This window comes from Lissotriton vulgaris, chromosome 5, assembly GCF_964263255.1.
Source record: "Lissotriton vulgaris chromosome 5, aLisVul1.2, whole genome shotgun sequence".
In the NCBI taxonomy this organism is placed as follows: Eukaryota; Metazoa; Chordata; class Amphibia; order Caudata; family Salamandridae; genus Lissotriton; species Lissotriton vulgaris.
The window spans coordinates 1,638,019,139-1,638,038,952 of NC_141693.1; the positions used below are offsets into that span (position 1 = coordinate 1,638,019,139).

General features: G+C 44.2%; 1 protein-coding gene across 1 annotated transcript in view; it reads left to right on the plus strand.

The window, feature by feature from the left end:
* The window catches only part of LOC147716885 (uncharacterized), a 2,312,058-nt gene that overhangs the window by 25,867 nt on the left and 2,266,377 nt on the right, over positions 1-19,814 (plus strand). The gene's annotated exons all lie outside the window — the stretch shown is intronic.

Genomic DNA, 19,814 nt, shown 5'->3' on the forward strand with positions numbered 1-19,814 from the left:
TTTAAATTCGTATGCCACAGGAACCATTGTTCTTTGGATATACAGTTTGCCCTGGTTCCGCTGTGAGTAGGGTTCCCTTGTTTCTCCTTTTCGCCGAACGTTCAAGGGCAGGCCCCGAGGCAGGAAACACTTTTTCTGCTGCCAGGCCCTTGCTCTGTGCGCCGAGTGGTCTGGTGGTCTCTCTGCTGCTGATTGCTGTATGCTCGATCTCCCTGTCCAGTGGGATCTGTCGAAGGCAGGCCACATATCTTTGGTGCGCTGCTGCGCACTTCCTGGAATCAGGAGCGGGAAGTTGCCGTCTCTGACACACTGTATGCATCCCCCAACAGGCAAGTCAGTCAGATAATAGGTTTTGCGGCCGTCCAAGTCTGAAGAAAAGTATGTTAATTGTAATTCTGCGTGCAATGGTCTGGATTCAGTGAGCGTGGGGGCAGGGTTAAATGTGTGTGGCATGTTAACAATTTACAATAAGGCGGAAACCTCTCCTATATTAATGTAACAATGGAATCAGTGCAGCGTTGATGAGTGAAAACACGATGAAAGTAAGTGTACTATAGGGAGACATTGACCTTTACTTTGTCGCTGCTTTTATGGATGAGGTTGCATTTGGGGGCACGGAGCAAACAATACTACTCTAAACACCTGGAAAGCTTACAGAAAATGCAGCCTTCTTAGATTATGCAGGTGCTGTTAATAGAAACATTTTTTAAATTGCATAGTTTTCCTGGTGTAAAATAAATCAAGCTAAAGTTGAATAAAGGAAATGCCACTTATTCAGCAGGCAGAAAGAATCTTCGTATTCCAGGCAAAGCTGTGTGTGCAGTTCACCCTGCCCACTGATATGTGATCCACTCTTGGCATCTGAAACGTCGCAATGTCCACATTTTTGCCCAAGATGAGGTCTCCTTTACCAATACCCTCCAATGCAGTCTATATTGCCTTTTCCTTATTTTTTTATCTCCCCATTCGCTTCATGGCTTCTCTCTTAATCAGTGTCCACGAGTTCTCTTTTAATCTTGCCTCTGCGGCTGAGGAAAAGCCTCACGTCCGTGACGATTTTTATAGGCTTAATCCTGTCAAGAAACGGATTATTCTCCACATTTTGGCCCCTTCCTGTTAGCCTGTAACTTTTATTTGGTTGCATTTCTCGTTGCATATCTCGTCTCCTGTAAACAGCCCCACCATTCATAATGCTCTGGTAGGTTGTGCTAAATAAGCAGAGCCACTTTAATGAAACAGTAGAGAAGGTCTAAATTATGCGGCAGGGTTGACTAGATTATATAGCCACAAAAATGAGAATGATCCAGCGCTGCAACTAAAATTCTTTATAAATGATGTCACTATCTACCACCAAACTTACCAATCAATACCAGCCCCATAGAAACAACAGAGCAGCTGAATCATGAGGCGAATGAATCTAATATGTTTGTTTAAGACATTCACAATAAACAAGACCAGCTTGTCATTTTAAAAGTTTATGTTTATTAGGCAAGCAATAGAAAAAGTCATAAGAAAGTTTTATTTAGCATTTATAAAGAGAGCTTAATTCAAGAAAATATTATTCATTAGCAGAAATAAGTGAAAAGAGCATTTCCAAAATCCTAACTAACTCTCTGTCTCTACTCTCATCGCCTGGAAACAAAGTCCTTAAAAGTTACCTTTCCTAACGTGTATTCATCGGACAGCAGAACGTCCTTCTGGAATCAAGAAGCGTAAGCCAAAAGTTTGCTCCTTGAGCTAATTCTTATACCCTAAAACTACAGCTAAACTAACTAATTTCACATTCCATTAGCTGAATTCTGGCTCTCCATTGGCTGAATCACCTCACGCCACAGTAAACTGTGACATCTTCCACCACGAGACCGGGCTTTCACACAGAGCCATTGTTCATGCACAAAATCCTGGCGGCAGTTCCTTAGTCTGCTACATTTTGTAGCAAAGATGTTCAAGCAATACAAAATGTGTCACGTCTCTTCCTTTCAACCTTGAGCCTGTCCGTTCTGAGCTTTCCGTGGCACAAACAGAACCACTCCACAGAGTCGTCTTTAGCAGTTCCTTTTTTAAAGCTTTCACAATAAAAGTTCGTAGGCTTGTCATCTTTTTTCAAAATAAACTTTCTCCTGTGGCTTAGCATCAGCAAGCCTCTTTTAGAAGGCGTCAATTTTCTGCGCCACTTTTTGCTTGCGTCACTGCGCCACTTTTAGCTTGCGTCACATTTTCAGAAAACTATTATTTGAACAAACACAAAAGAATAATTAATTCAGGTAAAACAAACCCTTCTGTACCACCCAGCCCTTGCTAATTATTAATTAACCCACTAATAAAAGACATTTAGCAAAAGCAAACAAATAAAGCAACACATAAAATAACTACCATTCTTCATGTAATCCAGCTTTATGTTTCTGAAAGAGTAAAAAGATGATTAAATGATACACAGACAGACAATCACAACATAGGACAAACATGTAAGCACATATAAAAAGCACATGCCATGAATGATCAGCCGCATATTAATAGTGACAAAGACAATAGGACAGACATAACAGACAAAACAATATTAGTTATGTGTTACAAAACAGACTTGCAAATGCAACAAGAGCACATGTAATTAGTTTCCCGCGTGTACATGTGTGGTGCAAACTTAATCTAGGTTGAGTTAATTAAACAAATCATGCAAACACTCATTAATATATTATTTCAAGTTATGAGAGTATGACATCACGAGCTAGAATAACATATTTTCTAAAGCTCGCTCCATCAACTCCCTCATCTGGTGATTTCAAAATCACCAAACAACACCCAAAAATTTTAATTAAAAATGTTATCTATTGAACATGTTTCAGGCTTACTCAGGATTAGTACTTAAACTCTAATTTCATCAATATTTCTGCAACTCTCATAATGAGTATTGAGTCTCTCATCCTACTAATTCTGTATCCTTTACCGTTTCTTTATTCAGCTAAGTTGGATCTTTTCCACCTTTGAATCCCCAACCCCCAATGAATTTAGGTAACTAAGTTTTAAATTGCATAACTACATTTTGAATTGCACCAACAAAACAAATATCAATCTGAGTATTATAAAACAAAACAAAAAACAAAAAGTAAATTTATTGAAAATTCTTGACAAATTAGTACATAGTATATGAAAAATTAGTACATAGTATATACCCCCTCTTTTTTTTTTCAAATTCTAAACATGTTTTCTTCGACCTTGCGTCTTACATAAAAGTGTTTCCAGCTAACACAATTTCTTCGATCTTGTGTCACCCTAACACAATTTCTTCAGCCTTATGCCAAAAATAAACCTCAACTTAAAGAAAACTAAACCTAGTCATTGTCACCATTTTCTTTCAAGACCACTTGACTGCTACTGCGCTCCTCAACTATTGGAGGGATAGTTATGTAGACTCATTCTGAAGACTTGTATTTTACATTTGGTCTCAATGGTCTTTTCCTTTTCCTGGCAATCATTTCAATTTTCTCTTCAGCTTGCTCTTTTTTGTCTGAATCACTCTTCTGATTTGACACTTTGAATTTGAACTTTAAATCTTTAGGCCAGACATCACCTTTTCTCAATAGTTTCTTCTTAGGCTTGTTTTCTTTATATTCAGCTTTCCAAGCCCTTTTTCTGAATTTTCTTATCTCAGACTCTCCATCACTCCTGTCTGTATCATTTTCTGAGACTTTAAATCTATACCTAGGAACTTCTTTACTCGGCAGCTTCACTCTGTTAGGAACATCATCCTTACAGCTGGTACTTGGTAATTCTTCCTCTTCTTCAGGGATCACCTTCAGCTTCCCAGTTTCAGGATTCTTGTTCCCGCACACAGAGCTACTCCTTTGCCTTTCAATCTCCTGGATTAGATTTTTGGCTTGCTCAGAATTTTCTGCTTCTGAATCTTCTTCTTTTCCTTGACATTCTTTTTCTATCAGATTTTCATCATTTTCTGAATCTAGAATCACAATCTCTAGATCTTCTTCATTCAATGTTTCATTCACATTGACATCATCATCCAGATGTCGACCACTTTGTCGATCTTCAAGATCTGGATTTTTGACATCATCATCCAGATGTCGACCACCTTGTCGATCTTCAAGATCTGGATTTTCTTCAGCAATTTCTTTTTCAGAGTCTGAATCAGTTGTAGTGTCTTCACTAACTTCATCAGTGTTATCAGGTGCAGGTACACAAAGGGTATGACTGATATGCATCCATCCAGTATCTGTTGTGACTATTATCACCTGACTTGCTTTTTGCCACCTGGGTACTAGACAGTTTCTCCTCCGATGAACCTTTGTTCTGACCAAGTCTTTTGGCAATAGATCATGAGCCTGCTTCTTTTCCATATCTGTTCCCAACCGATGGAATACAGAAACTGTATCATTCTTTCTTGTTGGAAAAGCTTCTAACCATTTTGAAAATAAACAAATGATGACTAGGACATATCTCAGTTTGTTGTGTTGGGGCATTTCAAAGAAATCTATTTGATTTTTTGCAAATGAACCACCCTCCCGGCCTATGGTTCCCAAATTCTCAAATGTCTTATTAACTGGATTGTTTTTCTGGCATGTCAGATATGTTTCTCTGAACAGTTGAATTATTGTGTCTCTTGCAAATGACCTGGACCATGGTACATCTGTGCCATGTCAGCAATCATGCAATTGGGCATAACAGGTCCGCCATCTTTGTAAACCCTTTCATCTTCCTCTCTCTGTCTGCAACCTTCTTTGAGCCATGTGTTTTTCTCCTCAACATGTGCCTCATCTTGTAATTGTTTTAACTCTTGCCATGTCTGAATTGCAAAGATTAGTATGAGGATGCTTGAAACATGTTCATTGAATTTTTCCCCATTGATTGCAACCCACTCCTGAGCACAAAATTTAACAATGGTACCTGTGTGCTCATTACCTTTTGAGACATGATCATTTTTCTCTCCATTTGTAGCATTTTTTATCACTGCTATTTGGTCAAGAAGCTCAATTTCTTTGTTGAAGTCTGGCATGCCCTGAACAGGAGCTTCACTCAAACTCTTTATAAATTGCTCAAAGACTACAAGTTTAATTTCTGTCAGGACAATTTGGTATTTTATATCTGCTTTTGTCAGTCTCTGCAATGGTTTTGCAAATACTGAGAAAGCACTAATCCATTGGCAACAGCAACCAACCATGCCTAGGAGCATTCTTACCTGTTTTTGTGACTTTGGGTATTCCATTGCCTGCATCATTTTATTTCTCTCAATAGTTACCTGTCTGGGAATTCTCTCTTGGAACCTGAAAGCAAACATTTTTTGACTCTCTGGGTGCATTGGGACCCAATACCACTCAGCATCATGTGGTATCTGATAAAAGATCTCTACTTGTTTAGGCACAATAAGACAACAAGGGATAACTATCTCATTAACCTTTCTCAGGTCCTGTACTATTTTGTATGTTTCATCTGGCTTTCTAATTCCCATATCTGGTGAGTCACAAAGACTATTCTCAATCTCCTTTAAGACACCCTGCTCAATACATTTTTCAATAACAGGAATTGTTTCTGGCTTCATCTTGTACTGTGGAACATTAGGAAATGAGTTTCCCTGCTTGTTTGCAATTGTAATTGGATCAGGTCTGTTTTCCTTGTCTCCACTGAATCCTGTATCTGTATTGTATTTCTGCTCATTAACATAATTTGGAAATAGCGGCGGAGATATCTCATTCTGCTCAATCACCACCTGTCGCTGAATTTGTAGCTGTTCATTCAGTAACTGTTGCTGCTTATTTATCTCATTCTGCATCTGTGCATTTTTACACTCTCCTTCAAAAGCTAAAGTCGCTTTTTCTTTCTCTTTTTTCTTCGTCCATTTTGTTTTCCATTTATTCAGACTACCCCTTTTTCTCAAAGCCCAAATTAAATCTTTTATATGGACAGAGGCAATCCTACCTGTATTGTTCAAGCCTTCAATGTTCTCATCACCCTGTAATCTTTTTAATCTGTCTATACTGATTGTATTATCCAGTAATTTGTACTCACCAGGCTGTGTCAGGTCAATCAGGTCAACGTCAGAGTCTTTACTAGGTGAAACTAGAGTCATCACTCTCTCTTGCTGAGTTGGAATCATTACTAGCTGATTTTCAGGTACATTAGAGTAAAGTTTTTCAGCAAACTTTTGAATTCCATAATTCACTGTGCGACTAGTTTCATCTTTTCTAAGCACTGGGGGAACAGGTCCAATTGTCACAGGAACTGTCACTGCTTCGATGTCTGACGTTAACTGCTCAATTAAATCATTTGTAGAACTTACATGATCAGGAATATTAATTTCAGAATTACTAGGCATCTCATTATACCTACCTGTTGTGACACCTTGAGAAGAGGTATGAACTGGGACTCCAATAATCTGAACTGAGACTCTTTGCGACACATTAATCTGCTTTCTTGGCATCACATTAATCTGTTCTGGGGATCTGCTTTTATTTCTGTCCTTATCTGTATTTACAACATAATTTTTATAATGATCAATTAATTCTTCTCTGACAGGTTTATTACTTACATTCGCTGATTTGGGAATCAAATTTTCATTAAAAATGATTTCTTTTGGGGGAGGTGATATTCTTTCAGAATATGTATCGTTTAAAACTGCATCTTTAGCATCTGTATTTTTATTATGCTTACTAGTTACTTCATTACTCACCTGCTTATTCATTAATTTGCTCTCACATGTAGCAGCAACCCTTTTAATCTTTTTAAATACATTTTTCATTTTCTGATGGCAGAAAAACGTTTTCTTTTTCTTTGGATAATAATTATCCATGATTTTAAATAGTCAAAATAATTACAATAAATAAATGCGTTCACTTAATTGGCCTTCCAATCTTTTGCTGATGAATTAATTATTTATTTATCAAGGACAGGTGAAATAAAATGTTATACCCTGCTCAAAATGATACAACTCCTAATTTACCTGTATCACTATTTTTAATAAACCTAGGAAAAAATATGCATTTACAAAACAGCAATGTAAAACATTTCTGTAGTAGGGGATCTCTGTGTATAGTCATAATCTAGTGAATAGTCCCGCCCATGTGCGTGGACCCCGGCAATCAAAAATAATCTCTTAAGTTGTCAAAATAATGCAGAAACTGCAAAGACACTTAAGAGAGAATTTAAAGACAAATAATGCAGCCTATATCCACAGGCTACACTGTCCAGTACTTCAACTAGAAATTCCACCAAAAATCACCACACACAGCACAGCCTGCTAGTTTCTACCATAGAGAAACTTGCCTCCCCCAGTCAAAGACCCAGGAATGATAGAGAGGAAGGTAGGGACAGACAAGCCCCATAGGCTGCCATTATGTGGCTTAAATAGGATACTGTGCCTTTAAGAGAACTTTACAGAACTTCTCCCAGTATCCCAGAATGCATAGCAGGTCCCTCTACTTTCAGTTCTTTTTTCCGGCTCCTGCTTACAGGACCCTGGCATTGAGCTCTCCCTTTCTCAAGGGTTTATTCGAATTGTTTTTGCACTTTTGACTTTTAAAAGTGTTGCAGTTATTTCTTGGTGCTCTCCTCTCCCTTTTGTGCTGTTTTCTAGGTGTTTTGGGGCTCCAAAATGCCTGGCCTTTTTGTGAAATGCCCAGCATGTGAGAGGAAGAAGGCCAAGAGTGATCCCCATGAGGTCTGCATCGTGTGCCTTCCGGAAGATCATGTCCCTGAGGATTGTGTAATCTGCCAGCAGCTTTCTGCTCGGACCTTGAGGGACAGATTGAAGATCAGGCTGGCTGGCCTGGAGGATAGGCGTCTGCGGGCTGCAGGTGGGTCTAGGCAGCCTGGGAAGGTTCCCTCTGCCTCTGCTGAGGCCCCTGGGGAGCTCCCCGGGGGCAGGAAGTCCAGCAATCGGTCCCATTCTCCGTCGATGGCATCGACGACGGCGTCGAGAGGGATGACGACGGCGTGCTCCACTTCTCCCCGGGGCTCCGGGTCGAGACGGCGTGACGGCTCGACGGCGAAGGAGAAGCCGACGTCGAAGCCGCCGTCGACGTCATCGTCTTCGTCGAGATCTTCCTACCGACGCCGAAGGCACAGTGACGTGTATCGACGCTCGCCGTCGAAGCGGCGCCGACGCTCGCCGTCGAGGCGACACCGTCGGTCGTCGTCGAGGCGACACCGTCGATCGCCGTCGAGGCGACACCGCCGATCGACGTCGAGGGGCTCCTCGACGTCAGGAACATCAAGACGACGGCGGCGCTCGTCGTCGAGGGCGGACCACCCGACGTCGAGAGGACGACGGGAGACGTCACGGAAGAGGAGGTCGACGTCGAGGAGTCGGCGTTCGACGCCGAGGAGAAGAGGGTCGACGCCGAGGAGACGGCGCTCGACGCCGGAGTCCAGGAGACGTCATTCGACGCCGGAGAAGCGTCGTTCTGCGTCCAGCAGACAGCGGTCAGCGTCGAGGAGCAGGTCACCCTCTCCAAAACGGCGGAAAAGGGACTCTAGTCCCAGGAGTCACGCTGCTTCCAGCGGTGGTCGCAAGAGGAAGAGGTCGCCTGCGGATGGGGATGGCTCTCCGCACCCCTCGCCTAAAGGGACACCGGGCTCGGTGTACTCGGAGGTGTACACTCCGTCTCGGCCCAGGACTCCGACTCCTCCCCCCGTGCCTAAGGAGGACCCTCCGCCCAAACCACCACTGCCTTCAGGGGACCCTTCTCCACCTCCGGTCCCTCCGCATGGGCCCGCACCGCAGCCGAAGGTTCCTCCGCCGAGGTCCACTTCCCTGCCGTCCCTGCCTGCTCCTCCCAAGGGGACTCCGAAACCGAAACCCCGGGAGGAACCGAAGACACCTCGTGATGAGCCGAGGAAGACCCCTCCGCGCAAACCAAAGGAGCGCCCACGAGCTGGCAGGTCTCGCTCTCGCTCTGGGCGGAAGGAGAGATCGAGGCACAGATCATCCACGAGATCGAGGCACCGCCATAGGAGGCGCGAGTCTCGCTCACACACGAGGTCCTCTGGGACCAGGGATTATTCACCTACCCTATCGGGGTCACCGGACACCAGAGTGTCCCCGATAGATGACCTGGTGGCCTTTCAGGACGTACTGTTGCGGGGCGCAGCGAAGCTCGGCATATCCCTGACAGTGCCTACACCGAAGACATCGGTCATTTTCGAGACGCTACATCAGAAGCATCTGTCTCGTCCTCTCCTGCCCCTGGTGCCGGGCCTGGAAGAGCCTGCTATGGCTCTGTTTCTCACCCCGGCTGTGACGAGGGCGGCTCCGTCGAGATTACTAAAGAAGTACCGGGCTCCCGACTCGGATCCGGCCTTTTTGAGAGCTGAGCCTCCGCCTGACTCCGTCATCGTCACGGCGGCCCGCAAGCAGCATGCCACCACCCCGACCTCCACGGTTCCCCCGGACAAGGAATCAAGATGGATGGACTCGGCAGGGAGGAAAGTTTGTGGTACTTCCGCGACCTCCATGAAAGCGGCGAGTGCCACGGCTTTGTTGGGTCGCTACGACCGCGCCCTCTGGGACTCCCTTGAGCGCTTTGCGGAGCATTTGCCACGGGAGCAGCGTGAAGACTTCATGGAAGTCCTGAGTGAGGGGATGCTGGTGGCCAACCAGATAATCAGCGCGGCTGCGGACTCTTCCCTGTTGGCGGCTCACGGATTTTGCCACAGGATCAACCAACGGCGCCACGCATGGCTCCGGCTTACGTCCCTGAAACCGGACGCACAGCAGAGGGTGGCCAATCTGCCGTTTTCCGGTGAGACCCTCTTCGGGAAACATGCTGATGATGAAATGGCCCGCATGAAGGCGGAGGCCGAAACGCTGACGGCTGTGGGCCTGGAAAAGCCCAAAGAGACCAAGAAGCAGTACCGCCTCTTCCAACGGCGGTTCGGCGGACAAGGCCGAGGACGAGGACAGGCTTCGGGGCACTCGCAACAGCAGCAGCAGTTCCGGAAGCCGTTCCAGAAGCGGCAGAAGGGCAGGGGAGGCCAGCAGTCGGCTCCGGCGCCCAAGGGCCAGGCGGGGTCTAGGCCCTAGGAACTTACTTCCCCCGGATCCGTTACCCACTCCGGTAGGGGGAAGCATCCAACTTTTTCTGGCAGAGTGGAGAAAAATTACTCAGGACAAGTGGGTGCTGAATATTGTTTGCAATGGATACAGTCTTCGGTTCACCAGCCCTCCTCCAGCTATTCCCCCGGTCAGCTCGCAGTTTCAGCTGCGCGAGTTTCAGGCGGAAGCGGATATCCTGTTGAGGAAAAGGGCGATAGAAGACGTACCTCGGTCTCAGAGAGGAAGAGGTCTGTACTCCCGGTTCTTCCTGGTTCGCAAGAAGGACAAGAACGAGTTCAGGCCCATTCTGGATTTGCGACAGGCAAACAAATGGATTCGCAGAGAAAAGTTCCGCATGCTGTCGTTGCATCAGATTTACCCTCAGTTGCAACAGGGAGACTGGCTTTGCGCTATAGACCTACAGGATGCTTACTTCCATGTGCCCATTGCACACAAACACAGGAAGTTCCTGCGGTTCCAAGTTGGCACCGATCACTATCAATACACAGTACTCCCATTCGGACTGAAGTCTGCGCCGAGAACATTCTCGAAGTGCATGGCGGTGGTAGCAGCACACCTGAGGAAGAACAAGGTGTTCGTCTACCCGTACCTGGACGATTGGTTGATCAAGGCATCCTCCTTCTCGGAAGCGCGAGCACACTTCCAGAAGACGTGCGTTCTCTTGAACAAGCTGGGGCTGCACATCAACATGGCCAAGTCTGTCCCGACTCCGGTCCAATGCATACAGTACTTGGGAGCCTCCATCAATACGCTGTCAGCAAGCGTGTCTCCTTCGGAAGAGCGACGATTATCACTCCTTCGGAAGGCTCAGGCTCTCATGACGTCTCCATCTACAACAGTGAGGACGGTGTCTTCTCTACTGGGATCGATGGCCTCTTGTATCTTCCTGACGCCACACGCACGGCTGCACATGAGACCGTTGCAGGAGTGCTTGGAGGACCAGTGGGATCAGAGGAGAGGATCTTGGGACGACAAGATTCGACTGTCGCTGCATGCTCTTCAGTCTCTGAAGTGGTGGTGTTCGGCGGAGAATCTCCTCAAAGGGGTTCCCTTTCACAAGGACATGCCCAAGCAGACTGTCGTGACGGATGCGTCTCTTCTGGGATGGGGAGCGCACTCCGGGACTCTACAGATTCAAGGCACGTGGTCACCGATGGAGGCCACGTATCACATCAATTTCCTGGAACTCAGGGCTGTTCACTTGGCGCTGAAGGCCTTTCTTCCGTCCTTCCAGACCAACTCTCTGCTTGTACAGACGGACAATACCACCACGATGTATTACCTCAACAAGCAGGGGGGCTCGAGATCGCGCACTCTGTCTCAGGAGGCGCAGACGATCTGGCACTGGCTCCTAGCCAGAGGACTGACGATAACGGCCACCCATCTACCAGGTGTGCAGAATGTTCAGGCAGATGCACTGAGCAGACTGCTTCAGGAAAACCACGAATGGGTCATAAACGACGAAGTGCTAGGAGAAGTCTTCGCAAGGTGGGGAACTCCAGACGTAGATTTGTTCGCCACCGCCGAAAACAGCAAGTGCAGAGACTTCGCCTCCAGGTACTTCCAGCAAGGGACGCTGGGGAATGCGTTATGGATCAACTGGACGAACAGCTTTCTGTACGCCTTTCCTCCCATTCCCCTGATTCCGGCGGTACTCATCAAGCTGGCCCGGTCCAGAGCTCGGATGATACTCATCGCCCCGGAGTGGCCCAGGCAGTGGTGGTTCACGGACCTACTTCACCGATCTCTCCTTCCTCACATTCGGTTGCCGTGCAGGCCGGACCTTCTCACGAAGTTCGGGGGACGGATGTTACACCCCAACCTCTCGTCTTTGAGTTTGGCGCCATGGCTCCTGAGATAGTGCAATATGGCCATCTGAATCTGCCCGATGACTGCATGGACATACTGAAGGAGTCTAAGAGACCTTCCACTCGGACTTCATACGCTTACAAGTGGAAGAGGTTTTGTATCTGATGCCAGTCTAAGCACCATGATCCTACGACCTGCAAGGAAGATGTCATCCTTCCTTACCTTTAACATTTGGCGCAGTCTGGCCTTAATGTCCATTCCATTAAGGTACATCTTGCTGCATTGACTGCCTACAGGAAATGCCCTTCACAGACTTCCTTTTTCCAGATCCCTGTGATCAAAGATTTTCTGGAAGGTTTGAAGAAAGTATTCCCTCCTGTCAGGCTTCCCTCGCCTTCATGGGAATTGAATGTGGTGCTGTCCAGATTGATGAAGGAGCCTTTTGAGCCTATTCATAAGGCTTCGTTGCAGCACCTGTCCTGGAAGGCGGCGTTCCTCGTGGCCATTACATCGGCCCGCAGGGTGAGTGAAATTCAGGCGTTATGTTGTAATGAACCTTATACTGTATTTCATGCTGCTAAGGTTGTTATGCGTACTCACCCTAAATTTCTTCCCAAGGTTATTTCTGATTTTCATGTCAACCAGACGATAACTTTGCCTACGTTTTTTCAAAACCCTTCATCCCCAGCGGAGAGGTCTCTCCATTCCCTGGATGTTAGGAGGGTGTTGAAATTTTATCTGGATAAAACCAAGGATATTCGTAGGTCTGACCAGTTGTTCATCAATTATGGGTCGGTCAGGACGGGTCTTGCGACCTCGAAGCAGTCCATCTCTAGGTGGATTGTGTCCTGCATACAATTGTGTTACCAAAAGGCTAATAAGACCTTAGGAGGTAAGCCTAAGGCTCATTCCACCAGGGGCAAAGCTGCCACGACGGCTCTGCTCCGTAATGTGCCGATTGCGGAAATCTGCAAGGCAGCCACTTGGAAGTCGGTTCATACCTTTGCTAAGCATTACTGCCTGGACACTGACGCCAGGGCAGACGCTCAGGTTGGCCAGGCTTCGCTGCGGAATTTGTTCGCACAGTAGTGGCACTATGTATTTATTCTCCACCGCCGCTTTGGTGTGGGGATGGGCTTGCCATTCTATTCACTAGATTATGACTATACACAGAGATCCCCTACTACAGAAGGAGTAGTTTCTGTCCTGTAACTCCAGTTCTGTAGTAGGGGTATCTCTGTTATAGTCATAAGCGCCCGCCCTCCTCCCCGGTGGAGATTTTCATCATGTAAAGAATGCGACAGGTCTGGCATGCTTCGCCTTCAAAAAGAACTGAAAGTAGAGGGACCTGCTATGCATTCTGGGATACTGGGAGAAGTTCTGGAAAGTTCTCTTAAAGGCACAGTATCCTATTTAAGCCACATAATGGCAGCCTATGGGGCTTGTCTGTACCTACCTTCCTCTCTATCATCCTGGGTCTTTGACTGGGGGAGGCAAGTTTCTCTATGGTAGAAACTAGCAGGCTGTGCTGTGTGTGGTGATTTTTGGTGGAATTTCTAGTTGAAGTACTGGACAGTGTAGCCTGTGGATATAGGCTGCATTATTTGTCTTTAAATTCTCTCTTAAGTGTCTTTGCAGTTTCTGCATTATTTTGACAACTTAAGAGATTATTTTTGATTGCCGGGGTCCACGCACATGGGCGGGAATATTCACTAGTTTATGACTATAACAGAGATACCCCTACTACAGAACTGGAGTTACAGGACAGAAACTACTCCTTATTTTGCAACAACAAACACCTAAATGTGATTAGATATGTTTAAAATGTATTTTATTTGCACTTACACACCTTACTGCAACAGTACTTGTAAATAAAATTTAATACACAGGTAAATATATTTGGCAAAAGACAACAGTAAAATACCTTATTTTAACAAAAGCAGAAACATTTAAAAATGATTAAGTATTTAGGAATGCTTGTTTGCACATATTCGTGCACTACTTCTTTGAGAAAGATTTGTAACATTTTATTTAAACACACACTGCTGCAAGATCCTCAGTTTTTCCCCTCTGTCAACCAGCATAAAATTAGTTTCCCTTGAACTTATTTAAACCCCATAAATCACTAATTCCATTTATGTCACAACACTTGCTGGCTGCTGCAACACGAGTCAGCTGTAACAAGCACTTTTTGAAAGGAAAAGAAACCACATTTAAATGATTTTTCTTTGTTGTGTCAGTGTTGATTTAAATACCATGTACTATGCAAACTGTGTTCAAGAGGAATACATTCATGCAATGCCTTGAGAAGTTCCTGACATCACGCTTTCCACACGATCTATATTTTCTAATTATAGAACAGAAGATGTTTCAGCAAAAGCTTTTCTTCACGCTCCCTGCACACGATGTTTACTTTCCATTTGTGGCACAGCATGTATTTCAGCACGAGCCTCTCTCCATACTCGGCTGAATGCAATGTTTACTTTCAATTAGTTTAACATTAAGGCTCCAACACGACCTTCCTCAACGCCTGCCTGCTTATTTTCAGTCACATATGACAAGTCTTAATAAATGCTTGGCTGCGCAGATTAACACGGTGTTTATTTCAATTATGTGATGACAGAATTCAGATAAGCTTTTTATGGCAGATTTTACACCAGGTTCTCACCGCTTTAAACAGTCATTTATTCAGACTTGCACAATGGTTTTAAATTCTAAAGTAGTTGTGCCACAATCCAGATGAAAGCTGAGACACTCATAAGGTAAATAAACAACTCGGCAGTCAGTTGCAACTCGGACACCAAGCCATTCACAGCACAATCTTGCTGTGACACCATGGGAGCCACAACGAATCACAGCACAGCTCTGCTGTGACACTACGGCACATTAACCAATCAGGGCGCTGTCCTGCTATGACACTGCAGCACCCTGACGAATGAGAGCGCGGCAGCTGTGACGTAGACAGCTGCTGCAGCTGGCAGCTCTCCTCTTTCACTTCTCACTCGGTAAACAGCCCCTCCCTCAGAATTTTCGATCGGGACCCTAAAATGCTCATAAAATAGCGCAGAATTCTTTTAAATACTTTTAACAACGTGGAATACCTTAATTATAACCTAATTAACTCAGAACACTCCTAAATGCTCCTAAATGCATTAAAATAGCACAGATCACCTTTTTGTACATTTCAACTACGCTGAACACTTTTTATACATTTTTAAATTGCGCAGAACACCTTACAATGCATTTAAACAGCGCAAACTTTACCTAAAGGCTTCAGAGCGCTTTACAATATTTTAAAATAGCGCATTCTTTACCCTGAAGGCTCCAAAAACGCTTTCCAATTACCTTTTTAACCACAATTAGTAACTACATAAAGGAAACCATTTGTCTGCTTCTCTAAACAAAGAGATAGTTTTACACATTCATTCAAGTATTCTCAGCGTGGAATAGACAACGCTATTCTCACAGAATAGTTTCAATTGCCAATAGAGTAATTCTTACCCTACCCTTCAGATTACCAACCATTCACACACTTTCAAACAAGAAAACCCTGATCATACACACACAAATTCTTGGCAGGACTTGAACCAACCATAGAAAACGTCAGGCGTTGATAAGAATAGACGACACTATCTCACCCTTCAATCAAGCTTGGATAAATCCTACTACTCTCTTCACAGAAAGCTTTATAACAGGCTCACCAGGTCCCTCTGCTTAATGCTACAATTTCATAGGCAATCCTCACTATACATTCAACCATGCACATCTAAGGTCCCTAAACTTGTGTTGTACGTCCACAACACGTGATATATTCTATACCACAATTTTGAAACAGACAAATGCACTGTGTAACTCTTCTAGTCACACTACTCTTGCCATGGCATACCAGGAATTTTTCACAGCTGGAAAAACCCTTAAAGATTACATACTACATATAACAATCTGACAAAATCAAAAACGTAACATTTGTTAAACATCAATCCTATGTATATACCAACATATATGTAACATACATGTCAAAAACAACATATAACCGTCTGATGCTACCAAATTGATCCAGCGCTGCAACTAAAATTCTTTATAAATGATGTCACTATCTACCACCAAACTTATCAATCAATACCAGGCCCATAGAAACAACAGAGCAGCTGAATCATGAGGCGAATGAATCTAATATGTTTGTTTAAGACATTCACAATAAACAAGACCAGCTTGTCATTTTAAAAGTTTATGTTCATTAAGCAAGCAATAGAAAAAGTCATAAGAAAGTTTTATTTAGCATTTATAAAGAGAGCTTAATTCAAGAAAATATTATTCATTAGCAGAAATAAGTGAAAAGAGCATTTCCAAAATCCTAACTACCTCTCTGTCTCTACCCTCATCGCCTGGAAACAAAGTCCTTAAAAGTTACCTTTCCTAACGTGTATTCATCGGACAGCAGAACGTCCCTCTGGAATCAAGAAGCGTAAGCCAAAAGTTTGCTCCTTGAGCTAATTCTTATACCCTAAAACTACAGCTAAACTAACTAATTTCACATTCCATTAGCTGAATTCTGGCTCTCCATTGGCTGAATCACCTCACGCCACAGTAAACTGTGACATCTTCCACCACGAGACCGGGCTTTCACACAGAGCCATTGTTCATGCACAAAATCCTGGCGACAGTTCCTTAGTCTGCTACATTTTGTAGCAAAGATGTTCAAGCAATACAAAATCTGTCACGTCTCTTCCTTTCAACCTTGAGCCTGTCCGTTCTGAGCTTTCTGTGGCACAAACAGAACCACTCCACAGAGTCGTCTTTAGCAGTTCCTTTTTTAAAGCTTTCACAGTAAAAGTTTGTAGGCTTGTCATATTTTTTCAAAATAAACTTTCTCCTGTGGCTTAGCATCAGCAAGCCTCTTTTAGAAGGCGTCAATTTTCTGCGCCACTTTCAGCCTGCGTCACTTTTTCAGAAAACTATTATTTAAACAAACACAAAAGAATAATTATTCAGGTAAAACAAACCCTTCTGTACCACCCAGCCCTTGCTAATTATTAATTAACCCACTAATAAAAGACATTTAGCAAAAGCAAACAAATAAAGCAACACATAAAATAACTACCATTCTTCATGTAATCCAGCTTTATGTTTCTGAAAGAGTAAAAAGATGATTAAATGATACACAGACAGACAATCACAACATAGGACAAACATGTAAGCACATATAAAAAGCACATGCCATGAATGATTAGCCGCATATTAATAGTGACAAAGACAATAGGACAGACATAACAGACAAAACAATATTAGTTATGTGTTACAAAACAGACTTGCAAATGCAACAAGAGCACATGTAATTAGTTTCCCGCGTGTACATGTGTGGTGCAAACTTAATCTAGGTTGAGTTAATTAAACAAATCATGCAAACACTCATTAATATATTATTTCAAGTTATGAGAGTATGACATCACGAGCTAGAATAAAATATTTTCTAAAGCTCGCTCCATCAACTATTATGTAGCATAATGCAGCACATTTTTGTTGATAGTATTACTTTATTATTTTGACATCTGGACACATTAACACTGCCTGTATAAATGTTTTGCCTCATTACTTTCAGATTAAGACCTAACTACACCAATATCAATGTAAAAGAGACCAGTCACTACTTGTGATGGGCTTTTCCTCTGGCTGTGAAGCAGGACATGTTACCTCCTTTTTAGTAACGTTTGATCTGCTTGAGCTAGCATTTAAATTTTTTGTTAAAATATGCAGTTTAGGCAGCATGTGTTGGATTATATGGCACATTATGTGGGAAAACGTATCAGCTATAGAATCTCATACTTAGAGTGGCTCTGTATATAAATCATGTATATACAGGACCTGCTATAAGTGGGGGACCATCTTTCATGTGGAATAATATAAAATGGCTGAAATTGCTGGAGCGAGCTCAGGATAAAGTAGAAATGATCAAAATACAAAATTGTAGGTCTCACAATCACGTTTTATTGACAACTGGGTAAAAATAAACAATGTTCCCACCTCAGAATTGTATGCAATCGCTGTAGTGTTGCATTTATATTGCACAGTTACGCCAGCAGTAAAAATAAGCCCATACCAGATCCAAGGAAAAGTGACTCTGCCACCTGTGTGAGTATTCATCCTATCTAGACATAAAGGATTGTTTTTCTTTACCTACATGATTTGTCAATGGGTGCCTGGCTTTGTGCCTTCTTTATGCATGTGCCCATTTTCGACTATCCAAGCATCATCCCACAGACCCTCCAGATGCTCAGCTTCTGAAATAAAGAAACTGATTGCACAAGTTGCTGCAATGTTAAAACCGTATCTTTGACCAGGCTTTCCAATACTCGTTTGTCAGCATTCAGCAACAGAATTGTAAGGACTTCGCAGAAGAAAAGGGGGGTCAATGGGGTGCTGGGGAGTTTGAAAGGAGAGAGACAAGTGGCAGAGAACTTGGATTTTAAAGAAAAAAGTGAGTACTTTACAAATCTCAGTGAGAAAAACGTGCACATCTATTGCTGACCTGCACCTCTTCATGTTAGGGAAGCTTACTCTGCTGGGGCCATTACTAACCAGTACTGTGCACAAGAGAACCCTGTACTGCTACTGCCAGAGCTGCATATGCTCCTTGTGTGGTAGAAGAATGTGGAGTTGTAGCAGTAAGTGCACAATAATATAATCACACCTTACCTGCACAGGAGTGTAAAAGGAGAGATTGATTCAACTGTAGGTGGGCAACAGATATCATCCCAGGACAAGTAGATTTCTGTAACATTTTGTCCATTGACCCCTGCCCGATCCCTGACTAGTACGCAACATTCACCCCACACCGCTAGCGTCAGATTGCCCTGCTGTCACCTGATGCAAAAAACAAAAACATAGCAAACCTCGTAACTGTGTCTGCATCACCCCAAAAAAATAAGTCAACCCTGGATCCCCCCCACCCTCCCTGAACCCCTGCTTAAGGCTTACGCCCCTCCCCAACTTGCAGTGTGCCTGTCGCCCCACACTCAAACTCACACTTCTAACTAAATATAGTAACATGGAGGAGAATCGGTGTACCACGCCCCCCCAGCTCAATTGCAAACAATACTTTGGTGTTTCAGAGGCCCCCCCGCGCCCCCAGCCCCGCCCCTGCATATCGATACAACAGTGGGAACAGCTCTTAGTTAACCCTAGTCTCAGCGGCTCGATCCCATCCTCCGCTATCATTCAGCCTTCTGCCGGTCGCCACCTCTCTCCTGACCATGACTCTCCGACTCAGTCGGTGGAAGCAGTCTATCCAATCCGCCGCCACCTTGAGGTTATCAAAAAAACTTGTTTTTCCCCTCGCCTCCACTCTCAATTTCGCCGGGAACATCATACCATAACGCAAGACCTTGTCCCTCAGTTTCTTCTTTACCGGCAGGAAGCTTTGGCGTTGTTTCTGCACAAGTTGTGTAAAGTCTGGAAAGAAGGAGAGAGAGGCATTTTCATACTTAAGGGGTCCTCTCATGTGGGCCGCCTGCAGAATCACATCTCGGTCCCTGAAATTCAGGACCCTTGCTATCATCGGGCGGGGGGAGCACCAGGCCTGGGCCTGCGCCCTGGTACCCTGTGCACCCGCTCAACCGTGAACATTTTTCCCAGACCCTTGGGCTTAAGATGGTTGAGAATTATATCTTCAACAAACAGATCCGGGGCCGGATTCTCCGCTTTCTCAGGGACCCCAAGGATGCGCACATTATTCCGTCTTGCCCTCCCTTCGAAATCATCCAGCTTCTTATCCACTAGGGCCCGAGAGGCTTTAAGATCTCGTACCTCCTGCTAAAGTTGCGTCACATCCTCGATCAGGCTGGCAGTCTTTTAACCTTTTCATTGGCTTTTGTGAGATCTGCGCGGATGAGGTTGACTTCTATGGTCACCGTGTCTAATTTGCTGTCGAGAGATTCCATTTTCTGTC